Genomic DNA, 16452 nt, shown 5'->3' on the forward strand with positions numbered 1-16452 from the left:
ATGAACGCGCCATTTTCCGGGGTGGTTGCGGACTGCAATTTGCAGCGGGGGGGACCCAGAAAGCTTGGGCCTCCCTGCGCTGCAGATTCCAGCCCCCAGCTGCCTAGTTGTACCTGGCTGGACACAAAAATAGGGCGAAGCCCCACGTATTTTTTTTTTAAATTATTTCATGAAATTCATGAAATAATTAAGAAAAAAAGGGCTTCCCTATATTGTTGTGTCCAACCAGGTACAAATAGGCAGCTGGTGGTTGGGGGCAGCCCGTTCCTGCCTGCTGTACCTGGCTGGACACAAATATAGTGCGAAGCCCCACGTCAATTTTTTTTTAAATTATTTCATGAAACTAGATGGTGGCCCGATTCTAACGCATCGGGTATTCTAGAATATGTATGCGGCAGACCCGGCGCAATCAGCAGAGCGGTGTTTAAATTTGGCGCCAAAATCGCTGACTGGTCGCGGCCAGCAACCGCGACCAATCAGCAAAGCGGTGTTGAAATTTGGCGACTATATCGCTGATTGGTCACGGCCGGCGGTTGCGACTAATCAGCAGAGCGCGGTTTAAATTTTGCGCCAATAATGCTGATTGGTTGCGGTTGCGACCAATCAGCAAAGCAGTGTTTAAATTTGGCGCCAATAACGGTGATTGGTCACGACCGCGACCATTCAGCAGGGCGGTGTTTAAATTTGGTGGCAACAATGTTGATTAGTCGCGGCCGGCGGTCGCGACCAATCAGCAGAGCGGGCTTTAAATTTGGCGCCAATAATGCTGATTGGTCGCAATCGCCGGCCGCGACCAATCAGCAGAGCGGTGTTTCAATTTGGCGCCAAAATCGCTGATTGGTAGCGGCCGGCAACCGTGACCCATCAGCAGAGCGGGGTTTAAATTTGGCGCCAATACTGCTGATTGGTCGCGGCCGGCAACCGTGACCAATCAGCCGAGCAGGGTTTAAATTTGGCGCCAATACTGCTGATTGGTTGCGGACGGCGACCGCCATCAATCAGCAGAGCGGTGTTTAAATTTGGCGCCAATAATGCTGATTAGTCGCGGCTGGCATCCGCAACCAATTAGCAGAGCGGGGTTTAAATTTGGCGCCAATCTCGCTGATTGGTCGCGGCTGGAGTCCGCGACCAATCAGCAGAGCGTTGTTTAAATTTGGTGCCAATCTCACTGATTGGTCGCGGCCGCTATTTAAATGTGGCGCCCAAATCGGTGATTGGTCGCGGGCAGTTTCCGCGACCAATCAGCAGAGCGGTGTTTAACTTTAGCGCCAAGATCACTGATTGGTCGCGTGCGGAGAGCGCGACCAATCAGCGAATCGTATTGGTGAGGACCGGGGAGCGCCGCTGCCTGGTCGGATACTTCCGCTGCGAGAAGCCGGGAGATGAGCGACTGCTCGCAGCAGATGCATGCCGTCCCGCAGCTCCGTTCCCCGGTCCTCCCTTGACACCCTAGCCGCTGATCTCCCCACAGTATCCGCATGGTGTTACAAAGATCCGGACATTTGTGTTAAAAATCGCTGATTGGGCGCCAAATTTAAATATCGTCCGCAACCAATCACCAATCTTGGCTCCACATTTAAACACCGCTGTGCTGATTGGTCGCCGACGCTGGGCGCGACCAATCACCGATTTAGGCGCCACATTTAAATAGCGTCCGCGACCAATCAGTACAGCGGTGTTTAAATGTGGAGCCAAGATGGGTGATTGGTCGCGGCCGATAATTAAATTTGGCGCCCAAATCGGTGATTGGTCGCGGGCAGCGCCTGCGACCAATCAGCGATTTTTAACACAAATGTCCGGACCTTTGTAACACCATGCGGATACTGTGGGGACATCAGCGGCTAGGGTGTGAAGGGAGGACCGGGGAGCGGCGCTGCGGGTCGGGATACTTCTGCTCCGAGCGCCCGCTCATGTCCCGGGTTCTCGCAGTGGAAGTATCCGCACAGGCAGCGCCGCTGACATCCATGCGGCTAGGGCGTGAAGGGAGGACCGGGGAGCGGCGCTGACATCCAATTGGTCGCGGCCGCTATTTAAATGTGCCGCACAAATCGGTGATTGGTCGCCGTCTTGACCGCAACCAATCACTGATCTTGCCGCCAAAGTTAAACACTACTGTGCTGATTGGTCGCGGACGCTGCCCGCGACCAATCACCGATTTGTGCGCCAAATTTAAATATCAGCCTCATGCACGTCACTGACAGCGTGGGAAAATTCTCCTGCACTCAGCGCTTCAGCGTGAGAATTCTCCCACGCTGTCAGTGACGTGCATGAGGTGAGCCGAGCTCATTGGACATGACCTCGGCTCATCTTTATGCCGTCACAGCCAGACACTGAGGAGCGCAAGCAAGCCTGCGCTTCTCAGTGTCTGCGGGATGACAGGCTGGATGGCAGCATTCTGCTGCGGTCCAGCCTGTCATCTCGATGTAGCAGAGCTGAAGCTGTCGTGGGAACCATGGAAAGGTAAGGATGATGTTGCTTTATTATTTTACTTTTATTGCAGGAGATCGTTGGCTTCAGCTGGAATGGGCGTGATGGTAAGTATGGTTTAATTTAGAACAATAAAGAATTGTGTGTTTATTTCAATTAAAGGACTTTATTCTGGGTGTTTGTGTTTTCTTTTAACTTTGACTATGGGGTTAGTAATGGGGGTGTCTTATAGACGCCTCTCTATTACTAACCTGGGCTTGATGTCAGCTGGCATTATAAGCTGACATCAACCCCAGCCCTATTACCCCACTGCCACCGCTACAGGGCAGTGGGAAGAGCGAGGCTAAGTGCCAGATTTGGCGCATCCTACGGATGCGCCATTTCTGGGACAGCTGACGGCTGGTGTTTCTAGCCTGGGAGGGGGCCAATATTCATGGCACCCTTCCTGGGCTATTAATATCAGCCCCCAGCTGTCTGCTTAGCCTTTGCTAGCTATTTAAATAGGGGGGACCCCACGTCATTTTTTTGGGGGGGTCCCCCATTTTAATAGCTAGTAAAGGCTAGGTATTCAGCTGGGGGCTGATATTAGTAGCCTGGGAAGCTCCGTGGGTATTACCCCCTTCCCAGGCTTCAAACATCTGCCCCAGCCGTCTGCTTAACCTCCGCTAGAGACTAAAATTACGGGGAACCCCACGCCAATTTTTTTTTTAATAAATCCTTTATTTTAACACTAAATGACAAGTACAGTGATCAACACTATCACTGTACTTCTTATATATGTGACTGACATGTTTCTATCTATCTAATCTATGTGTGATGCTCTATCTTTCTGTTCTAAATTGCCGGGTACCGAGGCTGAATTGCCGGCCGGCTTTTTTAAAGAGACGGTGCATGAAAACACTATTATTTTTTTAAATAAATCCTTTACACTAAATGACAAGTACAGTAACCATCACTGTCACTGTACTTATTATATATGTGATTGGCATGTTTATATCTATCTATGTGTGATGCTCTATTCTTTCTGTTATAAATTGTCGGGTACCGCTGCTGAATTGCCGGCCGGCTTTTTTAAAGAGACGGTGCACGAAAACACTATTATTTTTTTTAATAAATCCTTTACACTAAATGACAAGTACAGTAAGCAACACTGTCACTGTGCTTCTTATATGTGTGACTGACATGCTTCTATCTATCTAATCTATGTGTGATGCTCTATTCCTTCTTGTCTAAATTGTCGGGTACCGGTGTATGCCGCTGCTGAATTGCCGGCCAGCTTTTTTAAAGAGAGCGTCTTCTGAGCAGTTTGTCAGCTTTTGGACACCTTTGAAGGTGTTTTCTATGTGTTTCTATGTGTTTTTGTTTGCCTGCCATTGGTTTTAACGGTGTTCGACGGTGTTCTAAGGTGTTCGACGAACAGTTCGACGAACAGTTCCTCGAACATCCCGGTGTTCGACGAACCGAACCCGAACACTACGGGGGTGGCTCAACACTAACTGCGACCCTAAATTCAAATGTTCAGAGGGCCTGCAATAGGCAGGAAAGCTGAGTTTTGTGAAAACCCTCGTGTGGCCCTTTAACATACATTTTGAAGTGCCCTCCTCTAGAAATTTTGGAGGTGCCTCTTGTGTACATTTGAGAGTGCCCTCACTTACTCATATTGTAGGACCCTCACTATTATTTAACTAATTTAAGGCCAGAGACTACATAGAAAATGGCCAAGAGATATGGAGTACTAGAAGGTACCAGTAAGTGCGGCCTACGATCCTCAGGTATGGCTGAACTCTGCGAACCAAAAAAATAAAGCTGCACTAGTCAACTGGATGACGAGCTCAAATATATCACTTGTGCAAGTCAATGGACAAAGGATATATGGTGCCCTCCCTCCAGGATGGGTTGGAGAAGCTTCTCCAAATGGATTAGCGATTTTCCCCAGATTGTATACCAAGAGAAGACTTCTTGATACTGTACTACTTCGTCCAGTACAGAATGTGCATCGTATTTCCAAAAATTACTTCTGGGGCAGGGGGCTGTGTCATAGGTGCAGGAAGATTCCATAACAAGGGCCTCCCTTGACAAACATTATCTACGATGGAGTACTGTAGTAGTTGTGGTGCTCAAGTTTTCAGAGGGCCAACACTCAGTCATCAACAGTGTAAATTTCTATTCAATATGTATCCCCTCTCTCAGTCACAATGTGGCACAACCTGTGACAAGGGCCTCCAATGACAAATATTAGTTTGGCAGGACTACTGTACTTTCCAGATTTGTCCACTGCACAATGTGCATAGGGTTTGTGAAAATTAGCCCTATGGGCTGAGTCATGGTTGACGCAGGAAGCCCCCATCCCATGGGCCTCCAATCACAAATAGTAGTTAGGCTGGAGTAGGAATACTGTCCTTGTTTGTCCACTGCACAATGTGCATAGGATTTGTGAAAATTAGCCCTATGGGCTGTGTCATGGTTGACTCACTATTTTGGCTGTGCCTGTGACAGCTAGCTTGGCTTGTGCCATCAACATCTGTAAATCTGTCACCAAACTCAAAATGCCAAAAAAGCCTGTTATTAAAGGACGTGGACATGGTGTTGTCAGTGGTGCGTCAGAAGGCACTCAGTCTGTGTCAGGTCAGAAGAAGCTTGATGCATCCACTATGTTCCTGGAAAAAGCTCCCGGTCTGGACCGTAAACGTGTGTGGAAGCCAGAAGAGTGGGAGTAGATTCAGTCTTGGATAGCAGACAAGGCCTCTACGCATTTGTCAATCAGCAACAAATCTTTCAAGACCACACAGTTTACTGTGGATACACAAAAGGCTGGCCCTTCCAATCCTGAAGCTGGTTCTCCTTCTTCCCGCCATTACCAGTCACAGGAGATATATGACCCCAAGCTTGGCCACTCAAAGGATCTGTTTGGTACGTATCCTTTGGTTGGCTCTGGCCTATCACCGTGCAGCATCGAAGAGGGACAAGAGGAGGTGGCTTGCATTGATGCTCAAGTATTTGAGGACCTACGGCCAGAAGAAAGCCACTTGGAGGAACGTCATTTACTGTCTCCTGAGGTAGAGGCTGACTGTGACGAGACACAGTTGCCATCAGGTCAGCCTACAATGTCAACTGGTAAGGAGGATGAGATAGAAGACGAGGTGGTCGATGATGAGTCCACTGATCCGACCTGGACCATTGGCACGCATAGCCATGACAGCAACACAGAGGAAGATGGATATGTAGCACCAACACAGGCACCAAGCGGTCGTGGTTTGCCCAGAGTGAGAACTGGGTCAACTGTTCCCAAGAGCACCCCCGCTGTGTGCCAAGTTAGGGCTAGGGGGCGTTCAGCTGCTGTGTGGAATTTTTTTTCTGAAAGTCCTTCAGAGAAAAACATTGTTGTCTGTAGCATCTGCCATACCAAGCTGAGCAGAGGCCAGGGCAAAGGCAGCCTGAGCACCACCAGTATGAGAAACCACATGGCAGCCAAGAAGCCCAGTAGGTGGGCGGAACACCAGGGTACCAAATCTGCGTCTGTGGGTCAAACCAATAATAATAATAATAATAATACTCTTTATTTATATAGCGCCAACCTATTCCGCAGCACTTTACAATTCAGAGGTTCATATTCAACAGTCATAAGTAACATAGCTAAAGATAATACAATAATTAAAGCAAAAATAATGACGACCCTGCTCGTAGGAGCTTACAATCTACAATGAGGTGGGGGTGACACAAAGTACAGGGCTTATTTACAATGATGGTCCAGCCATCATGAGGGGATGAGGGTTAGATAAAAGCTGCATGAGCTCATCACTAGTGTTGAGCCACCCCCGTAGTGTTCGAGTTCGGTTCGGTTCGTCGAACACCCGTGTGTTCGCCGAACTGTTCGTCGAACTGTTCGTCGAACACCTTCGAACACCGTTAAAACCAATGGCAGGCAAACAAAAACACATAGAAACACATAGAAAACACCTTCAAAGGTGTCCAAAAGCTGACAAACTGCTCAGAAGACACAACTAACACATGGAAAAGTGACAAGTACATATAGTCATGCGAAAAGAAAAGAGGTGGAGGAGTAAAAGGAGGGGGAGACACAGATATAGGCATGTCATGCCCTTCTAAAATCCAAAAAGTGAGAAGCCGAGACGGCCAGTCCGCTCCTGCCCGTGCCACCTCCGTGTCGCCGGGTTTGTGCCAGAGCCGCGGTGAACCCTGACGGCCAGCCCCCCTCTCCCAATACTGGTGCCTGTCCGCTGGTGGGTCGAGAGAGCCCACCTGTGGTGGAGGCAGCTCTAAGCTTTTTAATTTAAATTGTCCCTCTAATTTGAATGAATACACTTTAAATCCATTTACAAGGATCTATTGGAGGGCAAGTCTCATGCCAGCAGCCGCGTAATTCCAGCTCCAGTAGCATCCACTAAAGCTGCTGCAGTTAAAAAGCTTTTATAAGGATCGAGCTCGGCTGTCCACCGCAAGGCATCCTAGTGCCAGTCCCAGCCCCTATGCCTTGGGGTGCCTCCTGATGCTCTTCACTAAGTATCCCGTGGTCCCGAAGCATTTCCTTTGAAAAAATTAAGTGTCCAAACTACAGGTGGTGTAGCTTGCTTAACAGCCGGGATAATCCGCTGACTAGCAGACACTGCTACTAGGCACAAAGTATTTCCTGGGCTAGATGCAGTTAAAAATTTGTAAGTAGATACTCTCGTTGGATGCTGAGAAAGCATTCCATAGAGTCTCCTGGCACGCCATATATTATTCTCTTAAAAAGCTTGGGGTAGGGGTCTAGGGGACCCTTTTATAGCCAAAATCACGGCCCTGTATCACAATACGTCACCTAGGCTGAAGATAAATGGAACTGTAGCACCGAGGGCTCGGTTGCTACAGACGTATTGCACCTCACCCAGAGGTGTGATATCTCACTCTCAGATAAGGATGGAGTGTGGATCAGGACCCGACACCTGCATGCATTACACCACATTGCCGTGGGGCAGGGCGACCAATATGCCCCTGAGATGGGCACGACAGTCCCTGTCCCTGGCTGGAGTGGGGGGAGGGAACACTGAGGAAGGGGAACCCTGCAGTGCAGGAGCAGGGAGGAAGCAGTTCCTGGGTGCATTGAGAAGGGAGTATAAAAGGTGGGCACCATCTTAGTTCAGTGCAGAGAAGTCTGAGCAGAAGTGGCAGGGAGCAGGGGCTCTGCATGAGCTCTGCTCCGGAGGCGGGCATAGTAACAGAGGCCCAGGCCTGCAAGAGGGAGAAGGAAGGAAGAGGAGCGGAGAAGGCTCCAGGAACGAGGAATGAAGGGATCCCAGGGGTGCGGACGGGCGAGTCGCCACCGCACGCCCGAATCCACCTGCGTGGAGGGGTCAGGCCAAAGGGGGAGACCGGTCCCCGAACTAGTGGAGGCAGGAAACGACCCTCAGCTAGAAACCGGAGGCTCTGACATTTTATGTGGCGCAGCCCCTTGCTCCACCCGCTAGGAAGGCACCACATAGGGTCAGGGAAACTGGCGCCAAGTTTACCAAGAGGAGGCCCGAGGCAGCCGGACAGAAGTGTTGGTAAGAAAGGCCAGACAAAGGACACACAAAGGGGGTCCTGTGAAGCGCTCCAAAGTTATCTGGGAGTTGTCTGAGCCCCTCACCTGGTGAGCACAGTACGACGTGGGCAGCCGTTACCTGCAGATGTGGTCTGGATAATAAGAACTGTGAGTAAAGGCCCTGAACTGCATCACTGACTCCGTGTCGTTACTGCTGCTGCCCTGCACCATCACCCCCATCCTCCGCATACACTGCCCTGAGGCTATACTCCTCCCTTGGGGAGTTATGCTACGCTCTGCTGCACCCACAACACCAGCCTTAGCGGTCTGCCCTGTAGCGGCGGTTCACTCTGACCGCAATCCACGGGTGGCGTAGTCGGACATTTAAACATCAAAACCACATAAATAGTTCCGCCACTGGTTTGACCGCCCTGAGCCACGGAACCGGATCGCCGCCACGAAGACTACAACCACCAGCATCCACCAAAAAGGGTCCGGCTCCGGGTGTCCCAAGGCCCAGGGGGTGCGTCAGAACATTTTCATCACCTTTCACAATCACCAATGGGACAAGGCAGGGATGTCCTCTGTCCCCTCTCTTATACATCCTAGTGACGGAGCACCTGCTCTCATCAATTCGCCATAACCCCAATATTAGGTGGATTGAGGTGGGAGGCACCGAGTACAAGTGCTCTCTATTTGCTGATGATGTCCTAGTATATATCACTCAATCACATATATCCATCCCTGCTGTTATGGCTGAAATAGATCACTTTGTTACATGGTAAAATTTTAAAATCAATGCAGCGAAGTCTGAGGCCCTCGATGTCTCCCTCCCTAAATCCATATAGGATTCCATCCAGTCCAACTTTCCCTTTGCCTGGCCCTCACAGGGTATCAAATACTTAGGAATTCCTATTCATAGAGACCTCTCCCATCTATGTTATCTTAATTTTGGGCCCTTTATTGAACAATTCCATACAGACCACGGTTGGCAAGTTAGAACTGTGAGATTCACTACGTGAACCACTGGTGTTTTGTGGAAAAGCACATGTACACCGCGTTCCAAATTATTACGCAAAAAGTGTTTAGGAGTGATAAGGGAAGAATTTGTTTGTTTGTCAGTTAAACTCATTGATGGTGATGTGTGTCAGGGCTCTTTATATCACTGTAAGCAATTGCAGACACCTGTGCTAATTAGTTTGGCAGGTGTGTCCAATGAAAGGCAAGACTACTTAAGAAGGCTCTCTCACATTATTAAGCAGCCTACATTTTCTGCCAAAATGGGAAAGAAAAAGGATGTGTCGGCTGCTGAGAAGCAACAAATTGTGGAGTGTTTAGGTCAAGGCATGACTACAATCAACATTGTGCGATGATCAGGATGAAGTGTCTTGGCAATCAAGAAGTATGTAGCTGATTCACAGTACACACGTGTGCGTGCTGATAAGGGCAAATTGAGGACTCTTTCCTACAGGCAATTACGTCAGGTTGAAACAGCAGCGGCAAAAAAGCCTTGTCATAGCAGCAGACAAGTTTTTGAAGCTGCTTGTGCCTCCAACGTCCCCCGAACAACAAGATGCAGGGTCCTTCAGAGGTTTGCAGCTGTGCATATGCCATCCTGTCGACCTCCTCTATCCACTTCACACAAGCAGAAACGGCTCCAGTGGGCCAAACATTACATGAAGACTGATTTCAAAACTGTTTTGTTCACGGATGAGTGCCGTGCAGCGCTCGATGGTCCAGATGAATGGAGTGGAGGATGGCTGGTTGATGGACACCCCACGCAAACACGGCTACAGCGCCAACAAGGAGGAGGTGGAGTAATGTTTTGGGCTGGAATCATGGGGAGAGAGATTGTCGGCCCCTTTAGGATCCCTGAAGGCGCTAAAGATGAACTCCATAATGTATGTGGATTTTCTCAAACAGCACTTCCTGCCATGGTTCAAGAAGAAGAACCGTGTATTTCACAGCAAGATCATTTTTCTGCATGATAATGCACCATCTCATGCTGCACATAAAACATCTGCATCTCTGGCTGATATGGGCATAAAAGGGGACAAACTTATGGTGTGACCCCCATGCTCCCCTGACCTCTACCCCATTCAGAACCTTTGGAGCATCATTAAAAGGAGTGTCTATGATGGCGGGAGGCAGTTCACATCTAAGCAACAGCTCTGGGAGGGTATTCTGTCCTCATGCAAAACAATTGAAGCAGAAACCATCCAAAACCTGACAAATTCAATGGACGAGAGAGTTCAGAAGCTCCTTTCGAACAAGGGGTCCTATGTGAAAATGTAACATCACCTAGAATAAAGTTTTGAGTTGAAAACTGTTTGATTTCAGTTTCTAACAACCTGCTAATGCTTATAATTTCAAAAATGACCATTTTTTTGGTCTTTATTAAAATGAAAAGGTTGATCGAAAAGTTTGGGGGATCTAAGAGTGTGGCAACCCAGTAGTCATGATTACTTCGAATTCTGACAATATGAGGGTCATGCTGCAGGTAGTGCAGCAAGAAGGCACTTATGTGTCTTGCGCATCTCGGAGCCCCAAAATTATTTTCCGGGCTAGATGCAGCTAAAAATTATTTTTAATTTTAAATCTGGTGAAGCTTATTTTAGATGGCCTAATAGGATCAGTGCTGCACACTGCTACAAAGCCCAAATTATTTTCCAGTCAAGATACAGATAAACATGATTAGTAATTTGAAAGCTTAAAACGGTTGGTAGGGTGATTTTAACCAATCATCAAGCTTTTACTCTCCCCAGGATGACACAGGGGTAGAAAAGTCGTTTCGGATCCATGATTTGTTCATCTTTATGAACGTGAGTCTGTCTACATTATCAGTGGAGAGCCGCGTGCGCTTATCTGTCAGCAGACCACCAGCAGCGCTGAACACACGTTCAGACAGAACGCTGGCTGCGGGGCATGACAAGATCTCCAAGGCGTAAGTGGCTAGCTCCGGCCATTTATCCAGATTGGAAGCCCAAAAAGAGCAAGGGTCCAGTGACACAGTCGTGGCTTCAATGTTTACTTGGAGATACTCCTGTACCATCGTCTCTAGGCGTTGACTATGTGTCAGACTTCTTGTCTCCTGTGGCCTTGCAAAGGATGGGCTAAAAGTGGTGAAATGATTCCGCAAAATTGATGTTACCAGCAGATACTGTGGTTCTGTTACGGTTTGAGTGCTGAACACTTGACGGTCCCACGGTTGGCAAGTTGGAACTGTGAGATTCACTACGTGCACCACTGGTATTTTGTGGAAAAGCACATGTAAGATTCTGCAACAGTCTCTGCTGATACTCCTGCATGCGTGCATCCCTTTCTATGGCAGGAATAATTTCTGCAAATTTACTTTTGTACCGGGGATCTAACAGTGTGGCAACCCAGTAGTCAGGATTATTTCTAATTCTCACAATTTGAGGGTCATGTTGCAGGTAGTGCAGCAAGAAGGCGCTCATGTGTGTTGCGCATCCAGGAGCACCAAGTCCCTGTTGTGTTGGTGGCGAGGTAGCAATCATGCTTCCTTCCTCTGTCCTCTCCCCCCAACCTCGCACAACAGAAATGTGATCAAGGTCTTCCTCATCTGATGAGTCTTCCATCAGTTCGTCCTCCACTTCTTCCTGGGCTCCTGCACCTTTCTCACTAGTTTGGCTGCTACCATGCGCCCTGGTAAAATCATCTCCCCCACCCTCACATGCCTGCCGCCTTGGTGCTGCCAACCGTCTGGACCTTGCAGATGTTAGCCCTTCCGCATACAACTCCTCCTCCTCTACTTCCTCCACCTCCTCTTGTGCCACCACCTGACTCCGAATTCTGTTTAACATGTGCTCCAGCATGTAAATCACCGGAATAGTCATGCTGATAATGGCATCGTCAGCACTAAACATCTTCGTCGCCATTTCAAAACTGTGCAGAAGGGTGCATAGGTCCCTGATCTGAGACCACTCCTCCAGCGTGATTTGCCCCACCTCTGAATCTCGTTGGCCCAGGCTATACGTCAGAACGTATTGCACCAGGGCTTGTCGGTGCTGCCACAGTCGCTGCAACATGTGCAGAGTTGAATTCCACCGGGTAGGCACATCGCATTTTAGCCGGTGAAGTGGCAGGCCCAACGACTTCTGTAGAGATGTAAGTCGCTGAGCTGCGGGATGCGAACGGCGGAAGTGAGCACACAGCGACCGTGCCCTCTGCAGAAGGCCATCTAGTCTGGGATAGTGGGCTAAAAATTGCTGGACAACCAGGTTCAACACGTGAGCCATACAAGGCACGTGTGTGACATTGCCCCGGCGAAGGGCCGCACCCAGGTTTGCAGCATTGTCGCACACGTCCTTCCCTGGTTTCAGGTCCAGTGGAGACAACCATTCATGAAATTGGTTCTCCAGAGCTGACCACAACTCCTCAGCTGTGTGACTCACATTTCCCAGACATTTCAATGTAAAAACCGCCTGATGACGTTGAGCCCTACTGCCAGCATAGTAAGGAGGTGTGCAGGATCCCTTCTGCGCAGTTAGAAAGCTTGTGGCATGACCAGACAGGCTTTGGGTGCAGGTGGAAGACCGAGAGGAGGTTGAGGAGGCAGAAGCAGTGGAGGAAAAATGACATAAAGAGGATTGACGCACAACTCGTGGGGACGGCAAGACTTGGACAGCAGCCCCTTGTCCTGCTGTCACCATAGTTACCCAGTGCCCAGTCAGCGACATGTAACGCCCCTGTCCATGCCTACTCGTCCAAGTGTCTGTGGTGAAATGCACCCTGTCACACACAGAGTTTCTCAAAGAAGCGGTGATGTTGTGTGCGACATGCTGGTGGAGCGCAGGCACACCTTTCTTTGAGAAGTAGTGCCGACTGGGCATCTGGTACTGGGGCACTGCGACGGACATAAGGTCTCGAAAATCCTCTGTGTCCACCAGGCGGAAAGGCAGCATTTCTGTAGCCAAGAGCTTGCAGATGGTGAAATTCAACCTCTTAGCTTTCTCATGGCTAGGAGGAAATGGTCTTTTACTTGTCCACATCTGAGGGACCGAGGGCTGGCTATTGTGCTTAGACGGGGTTGATAAGGGTGTCCCCGGCAAACTGCCGGTCTGTGAGGAAGATGCAGGCGGACATGTTAGGTTGCCTTGATCTAAAGGTGGTGCTATCGATGTCGGACAGCGCTCAAGACCAGCTGGTGTTACCACCTCCAAAGAAAATGATGACCTGCCAATCACGCTGGCTGTTGCGGGTAAAGAGGTGGCAGGTCTGCGCCCCAAAACAGGTGTGACTGCTGTCCCCCCAGTCACAGAGGATGAAGAGGCCGCGGATGCACAAGATATGGCAGACGGTGGTTGGCCCGGCCGGCTAGACCGCATTGTAGCACACTGAGCTTCCCACTGCAACTTATGCTTCATGTCCATGTGCCGGTTCATGCATGAAGTACTCAAACTATGTATTTTTTGGCCTCTACTTAGCTTTTGCTGACAAATGTTACAGATAACACGAGTTGGGTCATCTTTATCGATCTGAAAAAATGCCCAGGCTATGCAAGGCTTAGCACCCATGCGACCTGAAGAGCCACCACGACTTGTGGTGAGAGGCAGAGTTGTGTTTGAGGATGCAGTTGTTGACGTGCTTCCAGTACTACGTCTCTGTCCAGGAAGGCGCAACCTGACCTCGTCGTCACTAGCATCTTCCTCCACCTCCTCTGCTGACCACATCTCTTGGCTGACTGTGGGTTGACAGTAAGTGGGATCTCCGACCTCATCATCATCACCCTGTGCGTTATCACACCCGTCGTCCTCAGAGCCAACCTGTTCCTGCCCTGACAAAAAACTAAAGTTGTCGCTCCAATCAGGTATTTGAGTCTTATCATCGTCTTCCTCATTGTCTCCACCAACAGGAGTTACAGTTTGGGAATGAGGGTCTACATTATGGTCAGAACCTTCTGCGTCTGGTCCTGGATCCGACTCATAAAGATTCTGGGCATCAGTGCAGATCATTTCCTCGTCTGGATTCACAGAAGCGCTGGAGTCGACCTCTGATTCCCAGGCTATAGTATGAGTAAACAGCTCTGCAGACTCAACCATCTGTTCTACCTCATACTCAGATGGGCAGCTGGAGATTTGGGAGCTGTAAGGAAGCAAGTGCGATTTGGGTGACACCTTTGAGGACTGGAGTATTTGTGATGTTGAAGTTGATGTGGAGGAGAGCCCACTTAAAGGAGCACTTGATATCCGTTGAAGCACCTGCTGTTTTTGTGCCTCATCTGGAATTTGTAGCGATTGGCGTGGCCGTAAGAAAGGGATCTTATCACATTGTCCGCTAAAAGAAGTAGACATTTTAGTTTGGCTGGAAGATGGTCTTTCTTCTGCACCTACCCCACGGACACAACCTTTTTTCCCCTTCCCAACACGCCTATTCCCCTTTCCACCAGCAGCAGGCCTTTTTCCACTCATTTTGGTGGTTAACTAATTCACAACTCTGGAGTTGTTTGCACAAAAAAACAATGGATGGTAACCGAGCAGAGCTGAGTGGCCAAACTGTGGTATTAGGCCAAAACTATTGGCTGGGTTAGATGCAGAAAAAAATTATTTTTAATTTGCAACCTGATGGAGGTCAGTATAGATGGACTAATAGACCAAGTCCCACACACCGCTAGAAGCCCAAATATTTTTTCAGAGCTAGATGCAGAAATTTTTTTTATTCAATTTGCAACCTGATGGAGGTCAGTATAGATGGACTAATAGACCAAGTCCCACACACTGCTAGAAGCCCAAATATTTTTTCAGAGCTAGATGCAGAAAAAAATTATTTTTAATTTGCAACCTGATGGAGGTCAGTATAGATGGACTAATAGACCAAGTCCCACACACTGCTAGAAGCCCAAATATTTTTTCAGAGCTAGATGCAGAAAAAAATTATTTTTAATTTGCAACCTGATGGAGGTCAGTATAGATGGACTAATAGACCAAGTCCCACACACCGCTAGAAGCCCAAATATTTTTTCAGAGCTAGATGCAGAAAAAAATTATATTCAATTTGCACCCTGCTGGAGGTCAGTATAGAAGGACTAATAGAACAAGTCCCACACACTGCTAGAAGCCCAAATATTTTTTCAGAGCTAGATGCAGAAAAAAATTATTTTTAATTTGCAACCTGATGGAGGTCAGTATAGATGGACTAATAGACCAAGTCCCACACACTGCTAGAAGCCCAAATATTTTTTCAGAGCTAGATGCAGAAAAAAAATATTTTTAATTTGCAACCTGTTGGAGGTCAGTTTAGATGGACTAATAGAACAAGTCCCACACGCTGCTAGAAGCCCAAATATTTTTTCAGAGCTAAATGAAGAAAAAAATTATTTTTAATTTGCAACCTGATGGAGGTCAGTATAGATGGACTAATAGACCAAGTCCCACACACTGCTAGAAGCCCAAATATTTTTTCAGAGCTAGATGCAGAAAAAAATTATATTCAGTTTGCAACCTGATGGAGGTCAGTATAGATGGACTAATAGAATGATGCTATGCCCAAAAGATTTTACTTCACTAGGTGCAGTAAAAAAATTGGTATTCTATACACAGGTGGTATATCTTGCAACACAGATAGGCTACTCCACTGACTAACACACTCTGCAATAGGCCAAAAAGGATTAGCTTTGCTAGATTCAGCCAAATGCTGTGAAAAAAACTTGCACAGCACTGGCACAGACCTGCCTGGCAAAAACTGATAGGAACTGATGTAACCTAGTCCTGAAAAGGACTCCAATTACAATTAGTCTTTACTCCCACAATCTATCTATTTAAGAGCACAGACCTGCCTGATAAAAGTCGTAGGAAATGCTGTAACCTAGTCCTTAAAAGGACTGCAATCACAACTATTCCCTACTCCCAAGCTATCTGTATATTTGTGCGAAAATTGGCTTGAAATTAACAAGGTATAGCGCACACAGCAACAGCGGTGCCGTCTAACACGCAGCTGCAGCAGTGAGAAAATGGTGGCGACGGGGAAAATGGCTTGGTCTTATAGGGCAAGGACATGTGACATACACTGCCAAAAAGCACTTCGCTCCGTGTGTGCGCTGCTGATAGGCTGACAGATTGCACCTCCCCACTGCAAATGCGGGAAAGAGAAAAAAAAATGGAGATCTTCATTGTTCCTGCAGAGATCCATCCCCTGCCCCTCCCCCCGTCCCGCTGTACACTCAAACTGCGTATTAACATTAATTTTCATCATTACTGAGAAAAAATCCAGTTATGATTTTGGTGCACGAACAGTTATCGAACATAACCTCGAACAGCCGAATTTTTCTCAAATTGTTCGTGTTCGCCGACCGGCTCGAACACCGCCCAAAACAGCTCGAATTTGAGATTGGCGAACAGTTCGAGTAGAACAACGCTCATCTCTACTCATCACCAGCCAGTATCTGTAGTGCTTTTGGGTTCGGTGGAGACTTATGCCATGTCGCCTGGGCTATGTCCTTCAGAATCTGCTGTTCAAGAAGAAGGCACTCATACCTCCTGCCCACA

This window comes from Phyllobates terribilis, unplaced genomic scaffold (genome assembly GCF_046119375.1).
Source record: "Phyllobates terribilis strain yellow unplaced genomic scaffold, ASM4611937v1 Scaffold_1__5_contigs__length_1240528914, whole genome shotgun sequence".
NCBI lineage: Eukaryota > Metazoa > Chordata > Amphibia > Anura > Dendrobatidae > Phyllobates > Phyllobates terribilis.